Here is a 21,475-nt window from a genome sequence, read left to right as displayed (position 1 = left end):
ATCTGGAACTTTAAAAATCAGCTCTTCAAAAGCATAATTTCTTCAATAAAAATCAGTCTATTCAAATTTTCCCTCCCTCTTTGGCTCAACCATTGGATGATTTAAAATTTTTTAGACAATTATCCATCTCACAGAGATTTTCACAAGACCCCACAGGTTGATTATAAAATCTATTTCAATTCTGTATATCACTTACTTATTTGTAGTTATTTTCACTCTAATTTTTATTTTATTACTTGTGTGTTTTTATTTTTAAAAATATTTAGGTTAGCTAGTGTTGATTTATGCATTTTATTGTTGTGTTGTTATGACTCACATTGTTCTTTATTTGTAGTCCTTTTTAAAAATAACATATGTGCTGGTTTTCTTCACTGCTTCCTTGTAATTTATAAATGATGATCATTTTTAACTTGTTATTTGGAAATTATGAGAAATTTGTAGAGTTTGCAACAATACAAATAATGCAAGGAATGCCCCTACACCCTGCATAGAGAATCACATATTGGTAATGCATTTTACTCCATTTGCTCTACCATTTGCTATCAATTTTTTACTTCTTTCTACCTAAACTTTTATCATCTATTTAAATGTATTTTCTGAACAATTTAAGGGTAAATTGTGTACATCAAAGCCCTTTACTTCTAAATATTTCAAGTTTATTCACTAAGAACAAGGCTACATTTTACACAACAGTTTACTTTTTGATTACCAGCAGATATAACATCTAAACTATATATTTTTCAAATATACTATCTATATTCCAATTATAATTATTATTTTGGTTTTCTACACCCTTGAGTTAAATACATAGTTTGATCTTTTTAAAATACTAATGCAAGTGTTGGCAATGTGTTAAAAGTAATGGATACAGCTTAATGAGACTTTGAATTATTATAACACTTTTGAATGTATTTTAAAACATGTCCAAAAATCTTAGTCATGCTCATAAATTTTACTTCTATTAATTTCTAAGAAAATAACGCTGAATGTTTACATATTTTTAGGCTAGAAGAGTGTCCCCCTCAATAATACGTATAAGCATTTAAATTTTGCATTTATGTATAAGTATTATTGAAATAGTCAATATTTCAATAATAACAAAACAATCTAAAGGAACAAATATTGGCAGTTATTATCTCTATGTGGTAAGAATAAAGGCATTTTTTCTTTATCTGTGATTGCTAGACTTTGTATAGATATGACATATAAAGGTAATATTTATTGTTTTAAAATATGTGTGCAAATTCTAAGCCCTTTGTGTGTATTACAAAGCGTAATCTTTAAATGACTTTTGAAGTTAGATACAATTTTTTATTTATTTGTTTGGATGAGAAACACTAGGCACAGTTATTTAGAATAACGGGTGAGTGACAGAGTGAAGGTGTGAACCAGGAATTCTGACTGTAGAATTTGTGCTCTTAAATCCTGTGCTATAATAAGTGCTACCTTTGCAAAAGTGGAAAAACATAAACATGACTTTTAAAAGGTTTGTTTTATTAAGATAACAGTGGTTTAAAGTAATTATGAATAACATAGTCAATGAAATTTCTGATGAAATTTATGTTTAATTTTTTCAGTAGATGAGATAGATCAATTTTAAATAAATTCCAAGAAAATAAAAGGCTTTAACGTTAACAGGCTGTTATTGCTTAAAAGAAAGGAAATAACATTCAAGTGTATTGATTGTCTACTGTAAAATATACTGGATACATTTGAGCAATAAAATGTACTTCTGAAAGAGAAATAGCTTTCCACGTCTTGCTAAGGTAATACTTCAGTAGATTAACTATTGTTAAGAAATTTAAAGGCAATGGAAAATTATGGTCCTGCCAGAGGAAGAACCTTTTGCTGAGAAAGCAGGGAGTTGCACCACCTCCCCTCAAGCATAAACATGGCAGAATGACCTTAACGCCTACCTTGTTTTTTAATGTCTGCATAAAGCTGTGAAGTGTGCCAGCAATTAGGGCGATGGACTAAGGAGAAAATAATACAAATGTGGGAGGCCAGAATCTTCACAGTGAATGAATAGGGACTGTTCTAGGAATTATAATACACAGCTTCAACTTATAATCCTCATTCTGATAATATTAATCCGGCAGACATGCAGTGTAAGACCCACATAGATTTTTTTTTTATATCCCCTGCCCATCCTATGTTTTCTGAAGTAATTTGGCTCAGTCTTTACTGAGTTCATTTCCCGTGTGAAGATAGGGTCCTAAGATTCGGGGGTTCCTTTGCAGATATCAGAGCTTTATTACCATGCAGTTCCCTTTTCTTCAGTACTCTGCCCCACAAATCTTGCTCCCTCAGCCTCTCCTATTTCAGATCTCTGTCTCCTTAACTCAGAAAGACTACTGGGATATTTTGGGGTTTGCTTTCCATACTACAGCCTGGAAACTGTTTACAGGCAGTAAGCTGGTAGCATCTTAGGGTCACTCCATTTGTTTCTTTCCTTTCTAGGAACACAGTTATTTGCTGCTGGTAAGTTCTATGTCAAAAACTTCCTTTCATAGATTTTGCCACTAGATACAGTTCCCACTGCGTTTAATCCTGTATGGGTGGAAAACGTTTGATCTTTCTTCCATAATCAGCTTCGCTGGTTTTGCCATTTCTACATTACTTAGGTTTCACCATGAGTTCCCCAAGTTTCCAAGAGCCATTTCAGCAGAATATTAGGGCAGCCTCCCTGGGACCTAGCCATGGTGCTGAATATTGAGTACTGGGAGAATGCCCCCATATGAATAATGCCTCCCTTATCCAACTTTTGTTCCCCTTCACCTGACACTGTCAGAATCTTTCCCATGAATACTCTGCTGGCTCTTGCCACTATAGTTGGCTAGATCCTGCAATTTCCTGGGGATACGAACGCTTTCTTCTGTTTCTAGAACCAACACCTCCCTGGCTAGGTGAGCTGTGTCTTGAATCACCCGAGTTTTTGGCCTACTGGTCAGGAGAGGAAGAGGGTTTGAATCCTAAGAGAGATATACATTGCTTTGAGAGTGGAGACTTCTCCATCATCTTCACGCAAAAGAGGGGCAGTTGTCCTTGACAGGGAAAGTTAGTTTCCTCTGAAGGTTTGGAAGATTCAAGAGAATCTGAGATTTCAAGATTTTTTAGTGGAACAATCTAGAATCTGCCATCACATTCTTCTTTCACCAAAAATGCTGAACATGGCATGGCAGACACTTCTAGATTGAGGATTCAATATTGCCTTTTGCTTTCTTACTCTGATGATTAAATGATGCCCCTAAACTTTAGATTTTTCTGTCCTCTGCCTGAAAAAGCTGTTGTCAAGGGGGTGGTCTAGCTTTAAAACCTAGCTTTTTATTAATTAACAATCATCTCTCTTAGCCTTTTATTTCCTTTCTCCAAGACATCATCTGCCTCCACCACCAGTAACTTAATTTTCCTTATAATTATCACTACTCCAATAGTTTCCTAAAGAATGATAAACTACAGCACTAGCGTATGTATTCTCTCCTTTATATCATCCTAGTGAAATTTGCGATGATTTCACTGTGACAGTAAGCCAGGGATCATTCTATCAGTGATTCCGTCGCTTGCTGGCTTTCAATGGGCAACTGATCTATTTCCAATCACATTCTAGATTCTACCTTCTCAGAGAAATCCTGTCACTGACTGTTGCAAATCTGATACTCCAAAAAGTGGACTGTGAGATAGATTGGGTGGAGGAAGTGTATTAGGGCAGGCTTTGAAATCACTACTTGTAAGGAAATAAAGACAACAGGGTTGGGTAGAGGCAAATCTGGGACACCGATGCAACCACTATAATCCCCAGGATACACCTGGGGCTCTGTGGATGGAGCATCCTTCAGAACTTTCTCAAGTTGAGGTGAGAGAGCAAGGTCTTTATATTGTCACACCAAGTTGTCAAATGACCCTGCCTCCTGTAAGAGGACAGATTTGCAGCATTCCCAGTCCCTGGCGGAACCAGCCAGTAAGTCTTGAAGACAGATCGTGGTAGCACAGCAGAATATCTGCTAACAGATTAAAAAAAAAAGAAAGAAAGATGGAGTTAAGTAAAAGCGGGGGGGGGGGGGGGAAGAGAAAAAGGAAAGCAGAGAAATGAAAAGAGAAGCAGAGAGCAAGAAGATAAAGACTTGTATGTCTACAAAGATCATTTCACATTGTCAGAAATTTCAACTGAGCATCTCTAAAATGTTTATGATGCTATGTCAGGAATTTGACAAATATTTAAAATGATTGTATCCTGGCTTTTCCCTATAATGACTTCTCAATTTGATTATACAGACAGGGTTTCTAAATCTTAACACAGTATCACATATATTAATACTACTTTTTAAAGATTGTTTTGTATTAGAAAAAAGTCTAATGCAGGACAAAGTATAAACAATAGTTTAAAAATAAGAAAACTGAAGGAGAAGAACAAAGTCAGAATATTGACAATAACTGAGTTCAGACTTACTATAAATCTACAGTGATTATGAAAGTGCAGGATTAGTGAAAGAACAGACGCATAGACGAATGGAACAGAATAAGGACCCCAGAAATACAGATACACACATAAGTAAATACAAATATACTTTGTTATATATAAACACTCAAATGTATATAAATATATAATAGTAGATTTAAAATTCTATATTATGTCCAGCCTGGGTGACAGAATGATACTTTGCCTCAAAAAATTATACATATATATGTTATATGTATATATATATAAATATGTTTATAATATATAAACATATATGTAATTATATATGTATGTGCTGCCATTGCGCATCAAAAACTATATATATTTTTTGCATATATATATTTTTAAATATATACATATATTTTTTAAGGAGCAAAGGTAATACAAGGGTGTAAAGGTATTCTTTGCACTGTAACAACTAGAAAACTACCTGCGAATAACTTTAGGCATAAACCTGATACCATTCAAAAGAATAAACTCAGAATGAATAATAGCTATTAAATGTACAACAAAAAAACTGTAAAACTCTTAGAAGATAACATAGAAAAAATCTAGATGATCTTGGGTATAGAAATGACTTTTTACAATACAACACCAAAAATAAATCATTAATAACCTGGACTTCACTAAAATAAAAACCTCTGCTCTGTGAAATACAATTTCAGGAGAATGAGAGAAGACAAGCCAGAGACTGGGAGGAAATATTTGTAATGAATACCTATGAGAAAGGACCTTTGAACAAAATATATAAGGAACAACAAAAAGTAAAAGAACCAAAAGACCTGAACAGATACCTCACCAAAAAAGGTATTCAGATGTCAAGTAAGCATGTAAAAAGATGTTAAACATCAGATACCATCAGGGAAATGTAAATTAAAACGAGGATGAGATACCACTACACACCTACTGAAATAGCCAAAATCCCAAACACTGACAACCTCACATTCTGGAGAGGATATGGAGCAACAGGAACTCTGATTCAATGCAGGTGAAAATACAAAATGGTATAGCAACTTTGGAAGACAGTTTGGCAGTTTCTTACAAAACTGAAAATACTCTTACATAGAATCCAGGAATTATGCTCCTTGGTATTAACCTAAATGAATCAAAATCTTATGTCCACACAAAAACCTGTACAAGTAAGTTTATAGTAACTCTATTCATAATTTTCAAAACTTGGAAGAAAGCAATATGTCCGTTAGTGGGTGAATGGATAAATGGACAGTGATGCGTCTAGCCAATGGAATGTCACTCTGCCCTAAAAAGAAATGAGCTATCAAGACATGGAAGGAACTTAAAGGCTCTTCACTAAGTGAAAGAGGCCAAACTGAAAAGGTAGCAAGATTCCAACTCTATGGCATCCTGTAAGTGGCAAAAATGAAGAGAGCAAAACAAATAATAGTCATGGATTAGGGAGAAAGGAAAGATGAACAGGCAGAACACAGCAAATTTTTAGGGCAGTGGGACTATTGGGTATGATAACACAAGGGCGAATCCATAGCATTATACATAACACCTTGAGAGAATCCTAATATAAACCATGGGCTTTAGGGGACAATTATGTGTCAATGCAGGTTTGATTGTAACAAGTTGCACTATTGTGATGTGGGATGTGGATAGCTGGGGAGGCTGTCTGCGGATGTGGACTGTCCGTACTTTCCACTCAATTATGCTGTCAATCCTAAACTGCTAAAAATAATGATTATGATGTTTTTAAAAAGGTAATAGTGCTATGGGAATCACAAAGAAGAAGAGTGATTCATTTTGAGAGCAGATGGGATATATAAGGTCTCACCAAAAAGGTGAACCCTGAATAGGATCAATAATTAAATTTACTCAACAGAGACAGAATCCTAGTTTGAGGCTTGGATTTTAGTGCACTTATGCTCTGTAAAAAGCCTGAGCTAGTCTAGACAGGCAGTAATACATTTTCTCACACTTGATCCAATATTATATAAAAGCTAGCTTCATTAAATAGGAGAATGAACATAATAAATGATGGAAATAAAGGTTTCTTATGGAGGTCTCAGCTTATCCTTAGCCATCTTGACATTAGATTTTTCATGTTTTAGACAACAGTTAATGGTGCAAACCCAAGATGCCAAAATGACCAAAATAAATGGAGCTGATCTAACATAAAGACACCTGCAATGGGTGTGTAATTGAATTTCAATGGTGTCATTTTAGAACAACAAATATATGTGTTTCTCATAATAAGATTATCTTCCATTCTGCAGGGATGTTACATTAAATCTCACACCAGATAGAAAATCACCTAAAATGATTGCGTATCAGTAGCCCAAACAACATTTTCAAATTTATGGGTAGCAGTGACAAAAAAAAAAAAGTGCTTCAATGCTTCAATGGGCACCTTCATGAGTAGTAGTCAAATCCAAGGGCACTTTGCTACTTAGTCATTGGAAAGATGTGTTTTCCTTTTGAAAAATTCATTTGATGTCTTTTAAGGTCCCTTTCATCTTAGGTTTTTTTTGTGATTGTATAGAATGGCAATATTGTCCCGTGAGCCATCTAATGTGTCCCTTCTACTACATCTCTGCCAAGTAGTTGCTCACTCAGACCCTGCTTGAACGCTTCACTGTTTTCTAAAGGAAACTAGTTCAAATGTATGCAGGTGAGATTTTAAAACTGTTAGGATTAGCCATTTTCAACACTGGTTCTGAACATCACTTGAGGCTTTATGGAACAAATCCACATTCCTCTTTTACATAACAGGCTATCAGATATCTGAAGACAGTACGAGTGATTAATGAACAGAGATTGTGTGTGCCACAAAAGAAAGAATATGTCTCTTGCTTGACACTGATTGATATAAGCTACCATATGGCATATAAGACATCTTCTAGGACCCACTTAGTTTTTTCTCAAGATATTTCTACCTAAAATGAATTAGATGTGTTTTCCCAAGACGACTAAAATTCGCATAACAGGGAGTATCACATCTTATTTCTTCCCTCAACACTAAAAACTTAAGACAAAATATACGAAAGAAAATAATTTCATGTTTTATTAAAGTTCTAAGCATTTATGAAGAATTTAGTGAGTATTAATCATGTGTCAGACACTATATTTCATATTCAGGAAACATACAATAATGCATAGTACCTATCATCAAGGACCTTATGATGTACTGAAAAAGAAAGTCACAAAAATGATCTCTGTATGGAGAGTTATCTATATGGAAATTACTACCAGAGCACAAAGGTATGCGATAATCCTCCCAGGGTTGCAGTAGAAGATATTTAAAAAGAGGAGATACCTAAGGCAAGGTCTGAAGAATGAGAATTTATAAAGTAAACAAAAGAGTAAGGCATTCCAGAAAGAAGGAACAATGTTGGCAAAAACAAGAGGCATAAAAGTGCAACATCGGGAGAGGGAATATACTTCAGTAGTTCAGAGAACAGTTCATGTACAAAGTGCAGAGGGAAGTGGCTAAAGAGATGGGGTAGCCAAATGTCACTTTCTTGCATGCCAGGCAGAGGAAGTTGCACATTAATTTACAAGCTACAGGAACTCATTAAAGGAGTTATAGCAAAGCAGTGACATTCTTTGTAATGAAATGTGTTACATTTTGCTAACATATTTAGCAGAAACAAAATACATATTTTTAGAAAAGTCACTAGTAGTTCTGTGGAAATTAAACTGAGACTGGAATAGAGTTTTTAAACAATTAGAAAAAAAATTCATATCACTCAGATGAAAGGTGAACCTACGGCAGAACTTTATAGCCAATAGGGAGAGGAAGTTAGAAGTTGAGAGATATTAAAAGGAGATAACCCGGCATACTTGGTGAATGTCTGATCAAAGAGGAAGAATAAAGAACAGGTGGGGTTAATTGTAAGTTACCGTTCTGAATTCTGACTTCTGTGGATGATTGGAAGGTGGTGTCATTCACTGAGAGGATGAATACGGGGAGGTAGATCCATTTTGAAAAGAAAGGTTGAGTAAGTTTGACACAGTTGGACTGTAACGTGTCAGTGAAAGTTGAAGGTAGCAAAGTTTCATGAGCAGTTAGACATGTCTCAATAGAACAGAAGTATCTGCATTCATGAGGAACAAAAGAAAAGAGATATGTGAAAACAGAAGGTCATTGAGGAAACAAAATATTTAAAAGGTATTCAGAGGAAGTAGTAATGATGAAGATAATGAGAATTATAAAAACAGTCCAACTAGAACTGGTGAAGAGACTTGCTCTAAATTAAAAAACTACTAAGGCACAAATTTAATATCTCAATGGCTATCTGTCTGCTTGGAATACACTTCCATGTCCTTGCTTCACCTTCCTTGATCTATTCCACTGACATTCCTCATGCTTTAAGAGTCAGATATAATCTGTGAAAAGCCTTCCTGGTCTACAGTTTGCATTAATTATGCTTGTTTTCTACATCTACATAACAAGATGTTTTCATACTGGCATTCTGGTTTTCTCCTTATTTATCTATCTGCCCGGGTAGGTTACACAACCTACAATATAGCTGATGGAGACTAAGCTTCCATCATTTCTGAAAGCCCAGCATGTATCATTTTGCCTTATATACATGGACACTTAGAAAAAGCTTATTGAAGTAGACTACATTAATGGCAAATGGATATAGTTGAAATATCAACTATATATGTCACCTCCCATTAGGTGCATTGTTGGTGTGTGTGTGTGTGTATGTTTCCATACTTGGTAATATGATCTTGAACACAAGTCCATTAGTGAAAGTCCTTGGAACCCAAAGTTGTACACGTAGTAGCTATATGCTTAGTAAAAGTGTAATGGTACTGTAATGTACAATTAATGTTATGGTGATGTAGTGCTCATCTAAGGGTAATGGTTTGTGGGGAAAATGAAGAAGAGGAAGGCAATAAAAATGACTCAATTAAAATGATAAATATTCATTTATATTTCAAAACTATGTTTTTGCCATGTTGTTGGTGAATATGTAATTGGCTGTACTATTTCAATAGTTTCTTCACTAGATTTCCCCATTCTAGTACAGCAGGATTTTTAAAAAACACACTCCTGCTCTGATCCCAATAAAACACCTAGGCTTTGTATTGCTTAATAAAAATACTAATGCTTACTATAGAAAAGGTCAGGCACTGATCTACATGCTTTAAATATGGTTATTCATTCAATCCTCATAAACCCTATGCAATACATATTATTAAATCCATTTTAAAGATTATGAAAGGGAAACATGAAGAAACTTCAGTATTAAACAACTTGCTCAAAATCATGTAAATATTAAGTGGTAAAGCTATGATTAAAACACATACAATTTGGTTCCTGAGAACTTGTCCTACTAAACAGTGTATTGTTCTTTGAAAAAAAAGAAAAAAGTATATATATAAAAACACTATATTTTTTCACATCTTGCCATTTCTTCCTAAAGTTTTCATCTTTCCATGTACCTTGATGGGAAATTCCATAGTTTATTTACCTTCTGGCTCAATTATTATTTTGTTCATAGGCTTTCCTTTTCTCATCAGAGTAAGTTTTAAGTCTTTTTCTCATTTTTCTTTCTCATTGCACACTGCAAATTCAACTTTTATACCCTCAATCCTGTTAGATTATGTTTATATTTCTCTCCACTTCAGAATGAGAGTTCTTTATTTATCTTGTGGTGCCAGAAAAAAACTCCACATTTTGTGACATGTATTATCCAGTTTCTGAATATTTGTTGAACAAAAATAATGGATAATGTAATTTAAAAGAATTGAGAACTAACGTAATTGAAATTCTTTTTAAAGTATATAAATTTAAACATTTTTTCTGTTCTTGTTTTAAATGTTGTTTTACTATTTCTTTAGGTGTCTTGAGAAGTGGTTAGCAATCTCATTTAGCACGAAGAGCTAAGAATAGGGAATAAAAATCTCTGCAATTTGAGTTTTAGATTATATATGTGAAAGCAACCTGTAACAGTGGGTTCTGTACAGTGTACAATCTGTCAGGGCTGTCTTTCCCTGAAATAGCACTTTCTTTGCTGATGAGATGACATCAAGCAGGTCTGCTACATTGTGCAATTCCAGAGGCACCATTCACATTTTCCTCTATGTGCACAGATCCCCCAAGGTTGCTTAACTCAGGGCCTTATATCATCTGACAGCTACCATTCCTAAGTTACTATTGTGCACAATAATCTTAGCTTACTTTCTTACCTTTTGGTAATGATGATAGGAATAGAACATGTAGTGCCTGCTTCATAGGAGCTTACAATATTTGTCGCATGTATGTGTAGCAGTTGGTGTGTAGAGATGTGGCACTGGGTGAGTTTATTCATAAGAGTATTGGCTATGTGACTGTTTCAAATCGTTCCTGAAATAGAATTTGTCTTATGGTACAGTTTAGGACAAAGAAGATTCTGTTTCATGAGGTTATCCACGGACCTGGTCTGACAGGGAAGCTCTGCCAACCTCGATATGTGGCTTTCTTTTCAGGATCTAAGACAACTTTTTCCAAGCAGCTCCACTTTCCACACAACAGGAGAGGGTCCATAGCAAATATCTTTGTTTCTCAGAGAATTTACTTGAACTGGTGAATTTTACTTCTTCACATTAATCTTTTGTGTTAAACTTAGTCATGTGGGCACTCCTAATGGACAGTCAGGCTGAAAAAAATGTGGTGTCTATCAGAGCCTTCTCAAGCACTCTGTAGCAAGCTGAAACTCAGATCCTAAGGCTAAAATTAATGAATTGAGAACAGATGTAATGTTTCTGCCTCAGCAAGAAAGATATAACACAGAGAAAAAGGTGACAGGATCAGAACATTTAGAGTGCCTTGTGTGGATCGCTAATACCAGTTTTATCTTCCACAACAAGTCCAGGCATAGAGTTCCATAGAATGATGCCCCAGGCCACATGTCTCTTGTCACCGCTGGGATTCTCTCTTACAAAAGAACAGGCAGAGTTGCATGCCTTCCTCAGATCCTCTTATTACATGCTTAATGAATATTGTAGATAGAGTTAATATGATTTTAAAGATATTATTATTAGTCTTAAATGATATTATAGAAAACTAGGTTTGACCAGTGGAGACATGAAGAGGTTGGACAATGTCCCTCCAGAGCAAATAAATGTAAAACTACTAAAAACAACCATTTTAGGAATTAGGAACTCATCAAGGGCAGATAATCAATTGGCAAAATTTATTCTTGAAAAACTGCTTTTGCACCAGGTAAGCATGGCAGGAATTTGGTGGCCTTCTAGGCTGGGGGTGCTCCCATCCCTCCAGCTTTGATGATAAAATCACAGCTTTACTGAGGCATGTGGTGCTAGAAGAGGCTGGCCATAAACTCTCACAGATTGTCTGGATGAAAAAGCAAACCTGGTTCAAGATAAGTGATACAACTGGCAGTTTCACTGACTTGAGGATACAGTTTCAGTTAGCCAGACAGATCATGACAAAAGGAAATAAGATACATGTAACTAACATCCAGAATGAAAAAGAGGACATCTTTACGCATACTTAAGAAAGTAAAAGGGTTATACAGCATTATTTATTTATTTATTTATTTATTTATTTATTTATTTATTTATTTATTTGAAGACAGAGTTTCCTCTGTCGCCCAGGCTGGAGTGCAGTGGCCAGATCTCAGCTCACTGCAAGCTCCGCCTCCCAGGTTTATGCCATTCTCCTGCCTCAGTCTCCCGAGTAGCTGGGACTACAGGCGCCCACCACCTCACCCGGCTAGTTTTTTGTATTTTTTAGTAGAGACGAGGTTTCACCATGTTAGCCAGGATGGTCTGGATCTCCTGACCTCGTGATCCACCCGTGTCGGCCTCCCAAAGTGCTGGGATTACAGGCTTGAGCCACCGTATACAGCATTATTATACTCAACATTCTGCCAAACATTTAGACCTCTTAGATGAGTTGGATCAACATAATGCAACAAATGAATAATACTCCATCTCGACAAACTTTTATTAAGTGAAGAAAATTACTTGCTCATTAAATATATTCTAATAAGAAAATTCAAATCCTGACCTCTGGAGTTATATCAAACATTGAAGGAAGAAATAATATTAATCCTGCACAACTTTATACAGTGTAACAACAGTGAACATATCTCAACTTATTTTATTAATAAAGTTTTATTCTAAAAGCTATAGACCAGACAGTGTTCTTTAGTAGCATAACACAGTATCTTTTAAATTTTAAAAATACATTGCAGAAGAGCAATATATAAGGAAGAATCATATACTAAGACCAAAGAGGGTTTATCTCTGCAATGAAAGACTGCTATAACACCTGAAAATCAACATGTATCACTATGTAAATAAAATAGAAGGTAAATCTGTATTATTATGTCAGTAGATGGAAAGAAATTGCCAAAATCTAATGCACATACATGATAACTCTCAGTGGAATAAGAACAGAAGGCAAACTCACAATGGTCATCTACGAAAAATTCTGAAATAGCTTCATCCTAAACGGTAATAGACTGAATGATTTCTACCTAAGATTATTAAGAAGGCAAAATGTCCATTTCTGTGACTTCTATTCAACCTAATACTGAAGGTCCTAGCCAGTGGAATGAGACAAAAATAAATAAATTGATACGTATGGATTGGTGAAGAAGTAAAATTGTTTAGTTTACAAACAATATTGTCATGTACATAAAGACCAACCCTAAAAAACCCATGGAAAAGTTACTACAAACAGTAAGTAAATTTCACAGTAACAAAATAAAGGTTAATGTACAAGAATCAACTGTTTTCTATATACCTGTAACAATCATTCAAAGCATGAAGTTTAAAAACCTTCGCAATATCATCCAAAAATTATGAGAATACAATTAGAAAACATTGCTAAGAAACCATTAACTAGGAGATTACCATGTGCTTAGATTGCAAGACATGTTATTGTTAAAATGGAAATTCTAACCCAAATAATTTATAGATTCACTCCCCTAAAAAATCCTAGCAGGTTGCTTTTTTTTGTGGCAAGTAAATTCTAAAGTTGTAAAGAAAATGCAAATTGTCCAGAATAGCCAAAGCTCTTTTAAAAAGTTGTGGAACTTTCGTTAACTAATTTAAGTCTACTATAAAGTTGCAGTAAACAAGATGGTCTATTATTTGCATTAGCATGAAATAAACCAGAAATAAACCCACACATATGATTAACTGATGTTCAAAAAAAGTGCCACAGCAATTCAATTTTTAAAATGACAGCTTTTTTCCACAGTTTTGAAACAACTGGATATATGTGTGTAAAATAATGGACTTTGACCCTTACTTTATAACATATTACCCAAATTACAAGTAAGTCATAGGCTTAAAAGTAAACAAAAAAGTAAATTTAAAACCATAAAATGTCCAAAAGAAACAAAGGAGAAAATATTCTTATCATTGGGTTATTCTTTATATGAAATATAAAAGCTTGAATCATTAAAAATGATAACTGATAAACTGACTTCATTAAAATTAGAAACATTTTCTTCTCTAATGTCATAAACTTGAGGAATACATTTGCAAACATATACTGATAAATAACTTGTATCCAGAATATATAAAATACTATTACAGCTGAAGAATAAGAGAAAAAATTTACAAAATGGGCAAGGAACTTAAACAGACACTCCACAAAAGAAAATGTACAAATCAAATGTCAAGTAAGCAAATGAAAAAATGCTTAATACCATTAGTTATTAATAATTGAATACAAAAACTGCAAAAAGCATACACTTTATATGCCTACTAGAATGCTAAAGATATGAAGAACCCTCATGCATTTCTGGAGACATTTTAAATTAAAAATTGTACAGACACTTTGGAAAACAATTTTCTCAGTCTTTAAAATATTGTAGACAGCTTATGTTAAATCATAGATCTTCTACTAGTAACTTTTTACCTAAGAGAAATGAGAAAAAGGTCCACACAAACACTTTTGTGACATTTTCTATAGCGGTATTACTCATAATAGCAAAACCTGAATCAGTTTAACAAAATGTACTACAGCCATGCAATGCAATACTACTCAGCGATAAAGACACAACAAAAGGAACAAACTACTATATTAATGCATTCAGCAGCAGGGGCGAATCTCACAAACATCATGAAAAGTGAAAGAAGTTAGACACAAAAACGCTTGGTGTAAGATTTATGCATTTTTTTGAAAAATCAAAAACATATCAGGAAGCCTATTAATTGTTGTCTGGGCCCAGAGGTCAGAGAGCATGAGAAAATGTTTGTGAATGATGAGATTGTTCTAAAACTGGATTGTGTTCATATTTGCACTATCACAAAAATTGGCTAAAACTCTGAGTATAAATTGGGTGAATTTCATGGAGTACAGATCAATTTCAAATTAAGATTGAAAAAGATAGTATATGTATCAAATCTCATCCCCCAAAAAGTTGATTTAGGGATAAATATGTTAATAAAGAAAGAAAATTCTGGTTACAGAGTGAAGGAAAGAAAACGTCCAAGGAAACGTAGAAATAGAGGTATGGGAGTGGAACGGATTCTCCCGGAAGCATGAAATACAGGACTTTCTAGAAGGATGTTAGAAGAAATGAGCTGACCTGATCCCAGCATCTAAAGGGAAATCACTGCGTCCAACGGCTACAAAAGTAAAACCAAGCAACTCATGCAGAGTAAAAATAATTCATTGTTTTGTATATTTATGTGACATCGTTGGGTAGCAGAATGAGTATGAAGCTGTTACGATAAAGACATTTGAATTCTTTGACGAATGAAAGTGGCACTTTTCACTTAGATTAAATTTGCAGAATTTAAAGTCATTAGTAGTGATCTGTACAAAGAAGGAGCAAGGGAATATCAAGAGGTCAGTTTGTAAAAGCATGACAATGTTTCGCCTTTCTCCTTTACATGGAGATGGAGATTTCTTCATTTCAGTGGGAATTTGAAGAAGGATAACTTATTTGCCTTTAAAACATGGCGGATATCCCAGGGGCAAATATGAGTGATCTCACTGTTAGGTACATTCTATGACTGAAACATGATTCAGGGTTGAATTCTGCCAAATAATGGCCTTAAGCATCCTTTCAGGTCATTGTTCAGCGAGGTAATCATGCTTTTCCTAGGACCCCAACAGAGTATCCAGGTTCAAGCACCAGTAAGCTCTGCCGCTGATGAGTCCTCCTGAGAGCACAGTAGACCTTCCTTAAGATAATCCCTTCTAGACTTGATCCATGCTTCTCAGTAAAAGGTCAAGAGGGAAAAGGCTTTCTAGAGTCCATCCACACATAGCTTCCAAGTCTAGGTTTTTCTTTAGCTTTTTCCCTATCATCTCCTCACTTGTTTTCTAGTGAGAGCATTAAAAAGGAAGAAAGAGAAGGAGGAGGAGGAGGAGGGACTACTCATTTGCCAACAAAAATACTAGAAAGGTTTGCAAATTTTGCTAGCATATTCCCCATCAAAGTATATAGCGTAAGTCTGGATTATGTCCGGGAACATAAATATAATCAGGTTGGTCAAGAACTGGGTTTCTAGAGTGAGAAGACTTGCTTCAGAAATCAGGCCACATCACCTGCTAGTTGTATGGCTTTAGAAACTGTGACTTAATTTCCTTTTCATTAGTATGGGATTGCAATGCCACTTAAAGTTTTCCATAAGAGTAAGAGGGACTATTTCTCAACAACATAAAAATCAAATAAAATAATTCAAAAGCATTTTGAGTGTTACCTGTTACACAACAAGTGTTGTACTTCAGATATTCTCACTTAACCGATCCCACAGCTAATAATATTTTGAAAGCAAATGTTAATTCTCCCACTTTGCTAGCTGTGGCAAATAATCATCTGCATAATTACTGTGGAATGTTTCAGTAGCATCAGGGAGAAATTTGATCATGGATTGTAAATGATGAGAGAATATGATCACATATGCACACACTTGAGGAGGATTCAACGAGGACAAGAAAAAAAAATGAAGATAGCACTAAATAGCCTGGCAAGCCAGATTTCTCTCCTCCTTGCCTATAATGCATGGATTGAACTTAATTAGAAATTACCAAGTTCTACCCTAGCTCTGGTTACCACTATCAAGACAAACTGCCTTTTGGGATATCCAGGATACATTCTCTGCTATCTCAATTCCCCAAGACAAGAGGTTTCCTCTTGTCTATCATACCACTAAATTACTATTTAACAATATAAAAGTAATTGTGTTGGCTTTTGTTTTGTGTCATTTTTCTTTCCCTCATCCATCATCTCAATAATTCTGAGAATCCCTGAAATACAGAAAAGTGATAATAGCAAAAGATACCTTGACATTTGCATTAATCATAAAACAGCATTAATTCAATGCTTAGTGCAGGAGTTGCAAACCGGTTTTCTGTAAAGGGGCATATAATAAATATTTTAGGCATTATAGGCCATACAATTCCGGTTGCAACTTCTCAGCCATAACACGTTATAAAAGTAGCCAGACATGTAAATGAATCAGTATAGCTGTGCTTTAAGTAAATTTCACTTATGGACACTAAGAATTGCATTTCATATTATTATTATTATTATTATTATTGTTTTAGGCATATACAAATGTAAAAATCATTCTTTGTTTATGGGCCATACAAAAAGGAGCAGCAGGACAATATGGCCTGAGGACTGTAGTCTGAATGAACCACTCACACTGCCTCCACGCTTCCAAATAACAGCCCACCGCCTCACCAACTGATTGGGAAGATAGATCATTGGGTGTTTCAGTGATGTGGCACCTACTCTGTCCTCCAGATACTGTCTTCTAACTGACCCCTTGAGAGCCTCATCCTTCTTTACCCACAGGACAAATCAATAGTCACAGCTGTGTATGTGTCCATCACTCACTGGAGTGAAAGGACTCTGAACACTTAGGGAAAAGATGGTTGTTTCTCTTTTACTTCCACACACTATCTTTTCTCAGATATTCCCTCTTTTGGCTTTTTCAACTGAAAAGGAAACTATCCTTAAATACTTCACCCAACTGATGGCACGACCAAACCTATGTTCATGGTCATGCTGTTTGACAACATCTCCAAGTATGTATCACAGAGGATTCTTGGTAACTGTCAAAGTTTCGTGGTATGCCTGGCTGTTGTCATCTCGTAGCTCTTAATAAGAAATAAAATGTTGCTACACTACTGTTTTTGCCATTATCTAATTTCTAATCTATGAGGACGGTCATCAATCTGCTTCTAAAACAGTTGCATTACACAAAAGTGCTCTATCTCTATAATATCTTGCCTACTGACCTGTTAAGTGTTCAAGGAAAAATGTGAAAAAAATATATATATATTGTGAATATATGCTTGGAAGTGTCATGCTTTAGTGAAACTTACAGCTTTCCCCTTCAACTTAAGTACAAAGAATGATTGGGTAGCACTTTTGCAAATTTTCAAATAAAATCAATGTGATGTATACAGTGGAATGAGGCCTAAATGTGCTTTCAAAATTACTGGAAACTATCTGTCACTACTCAAACAGGTCATATATCACACAATCAAGTTTTTATTGGAAATTTTGACACCAGTCTCCTTCCCTAGAAAACCTTGAAACTCTGTTTTAAAAGTAGAATCATAGTAATGATATTGCAAAAACTATACAAATATTTTGTTAGTGTCTCCTCTTGTGAAAATTTATAATTATTTTAACAATCAGTTTTAAAGTAATATGTAATATCTAATTTTATATTTATCTACTTTATTATCTTCTACTAACAACTCACCTTAAATACCAAAAAAAAAACTCAAGAAAGCCTAAGAATGTTAAGGGTAACAAAAGTGGTGGAAGTTTGAAAGAAGAGAGATTAAATCTGACTCCTCAGTGCATGAACTGTGTAGTTCTAGCCAAATGACTTATTTAAATCATAGGCTGGGCACGGTGGTTCATGCCTGTAATCCCTGCATTTTGGGAGGCCAAGGTGGGTGGATCATCTGAGGTCAGTAGTTCGAGACCAGCCTGGCCAATATGGTGAAACCCCGTCTCTACTAAAAATACAAAAATTAGCCGGGAATAGTGGCAGGTGCCTGTAGTCCCAGCCACGTGGGAGGCTGAGACAGGAGAATCGCTTGAACCCAGGAGGCAGAGGTTGCAGTGAGCCAAGATGGTGCCATTGCACTCCAGCCTGGGAGACAGAGTGAGAGTCTGTCTCAAAAATTAAAAAAAAAAAAAAAAAAAAAAAAATTGAATCTCAGTTTGCACATTTCAAAATGTTTTCAGAGTTATGGATAACATATAAAAATTAATGAATGCTATTTTTTGACATAGTGCATGTTCAACATCAATATGAATATTATAGTCATATATTAAAAATCATTTACTTCAAATTCCAAGCATCATATTTACATCCATAGAGCAGGAGAGCTGCAAGGGGACTTAGAGATCGTCTCTTAACTCTCTCTTAATCTACATCAGATGCAGAAACTGATGGTCAGAGACAGCAAGTGATTGATTTGAGCACATTAAAAGAGCTAGAAGCAGTTTCTGGTTAACAGAGTTGTCTTTAAAGCTCTGATTCGGTTTTCTTTCTCTCTATGCTGTAACTGCTTATGGTTTCCATATTTAATAAATAAAAAATAAAAGGCCTATTTATATTTGATTTTAATATTTTTTAATTTTAATTTTATTTTTTAGGGATGTGTATGTCCCATGCAATCATTGAGACATGTTTATATAAAAAATTGTTGCTTATCTAAGATTTAGATTTAACTGAGCATCTGTGTTTTATCTTGTAATCCAGTTTAGGATAAGAAAAGGCAACAGTTACAGAAACCTGGAGCATACAGCTTTGAACCTCTCAAAATCTCAACTTCAGCCAGATACTATCACTACTTGGGGAAGTCCTGTTCACTCCTAAATCCACAACTCACTGTCTTTAGAGTTTATTTCATAGAAACTCATCTTTGCTTCTTCCCATGCTCACAAGGCACTTTAATTCTATTTTTCCTAGAATTAATCACGTTCTCCCATGCACCATATGTTAGATGCATATGTGTTTGTCCCCTCTAATCCTTTGTGGGCTCCTGAATTATTGATACTGCTTTTTTTAAAACTATAAATTAATGTATCTGCAATTTTTCTAGCCCAGTGCCTTGGAAGCAATATCATATCTTCACAATGTCATTTAAAAGAGAGATTCTTATTAATGATAGCTATGTTTCCATGGTTATGCCAGTTCAATATAATTATCTTTCATCATCATCTTTATCATAATTATCATCATTAAGGAAGCATCATTCATTATTGAGATGTTCAATAATAGTTTGTGTAACTGTGATAATCACTTGGAATTTATTTACTCATTCGAAGCTCACAACAATTTTTATAGATAAATTATCATGGTTCTTACTCATTTTTCTGATGATGGAACTAAGCCCAGAGACTAGAATAAGGAAGATTATTTAGGTTACTCGATTACATAATAGGAAGCAGTAAATCTGGGCTTCAAACACAAGACCATGTTTTTAACAACTTCTAGCCTATAACAAGAGACACAGTATGGTATTTCTCTACTTCCGACTTAGGTAAAGTGCAGGGTCTGCAGTCCATTTAAATTTAACAACACCCAGGCTCCTCACAAATTCTAATTCACAAATTGTTTTTAGAAAATAACAATTAACTGCCTTGTGTATGCATTGAAGACATCCATCAATGACTGGGTAAAATCCACTATTTTTCTACCAATTTCTTACAGCTTTGATGGAATTTATCATTGCCAATTTTTCAGTCTTTCGATGCCTCTGATTGCACTGTGGCACACATAATGATAACTCTAATCCCTCTTTCTGAGGAAAATGCTGCGCATTTCTTTTGTAACCCAGAAGCCTAAAGGCTGAGTGTACATAATAACAAATGCTTGTACATTTATTGTTTACTATGTGTCAAGCACTGTCCGTAACGTCCTGCATGTGCAAATTAACTTAAGATTCACACCTCTCTCTAAATATGCCACAATTATCCATTCCCACATTAGAAATGAGGACATTGAGACCCAGAGAGTCCAAGCTGTGCTCATCATACAGCTAACTGGTGTCACAGATAGAGCCGACCACCTCGCTGCAGCCCCAAATGCCCAATCCCAGTACCGACTGCTCAGGGCTCTGAAGTGGAGCACACTCTTCTCTGAAGTACAGAGCGTTCCTCTTACCTATTTTGTGCCATATTTTGTGGAATTCATTCCAGAGTACAACATCATTGTGTTACTGATGATTAACAAGTGTTTCTCTGAGATTTTACTCATAGACCTCCATTCCTAAGACACAACTCTAGAGCAATCATTGGAAAACTCCAAAACAATCCTGTTTTTCTGATTCTCAGCACTTAGCTCCAAGCCTTTGGAGTCAAGTCTCTCTTTTCATTTTAGGTTTATTTGCCAGCATCTCCTTAATCCCGCCATTTCCCAGCCTACCCTTTATGCCATCCAGACAGAATGAGATCGGTCTAAATTCTAGGGTTACTTCTTATTCAAACTCAGGCCACAGCATGTGTGTAAATCATCAGAAATTTTCACTACATAACAGAAAGGAGACATTCAGAAAACTTATCGTGGAGAATAAATGGAATAGATTGGAGGTAATTATGTTGTTCTTTCAGTTACATGAAAAATTCAAAGGACAAATTGTTGTTGTTTCCCCATATTGATGATTATGAACGTTCAGTTATTTGAAAGCAGCTCCCTCTTTGGAAGATTCGCAAGGACAAATTTTAATGGTTTAGGCTTAATTGTGTCTTTAATTAAAACTACAAAATCATAGCACCTTAAATAGGCTTACTGAACTAAAATACTGGCATTTGAAGAACAAAAGTGACATATTTTCTTCATCTCAAAGACTGAAAAAGTGATGTTTAGCTCATTTAACATCATTCACATAATTTCCTTTAAAATGCATATCTCTAGTGAGAATAAAGTTACATATTTTTAAATACTTATAATTTCATATAATTCTTAAATTCAATATTCTAAATGAGAAAACTCAGGTCTATTGGTCATTTTTAAAGATTGTTTAAGGGTTTATTTTTGTATTTCCTAGTATAAATATAAGCCATGTGTTCAGTTGTTTCCCACTAAATACTC

The sequence above is a fragment of the Rhinopithecus roxellana genome, chromosome 17, assembly GCF_007565055.1.
Source record: "Rhinopithecus roxellana isolate Shanxi Qingling chromosome 17, ASM756505v1, whole genome shotgun sequence".
Classification (NCBI taxonomy): Eukaryota; Metazoa; Chordata; class Mammalia; order Primates; family Cercopithecidae; genus Rhinopithecus; species Rhinopithecus roxellana.
Note: the sequence above shows the minus strand (reverse complement) of the source record.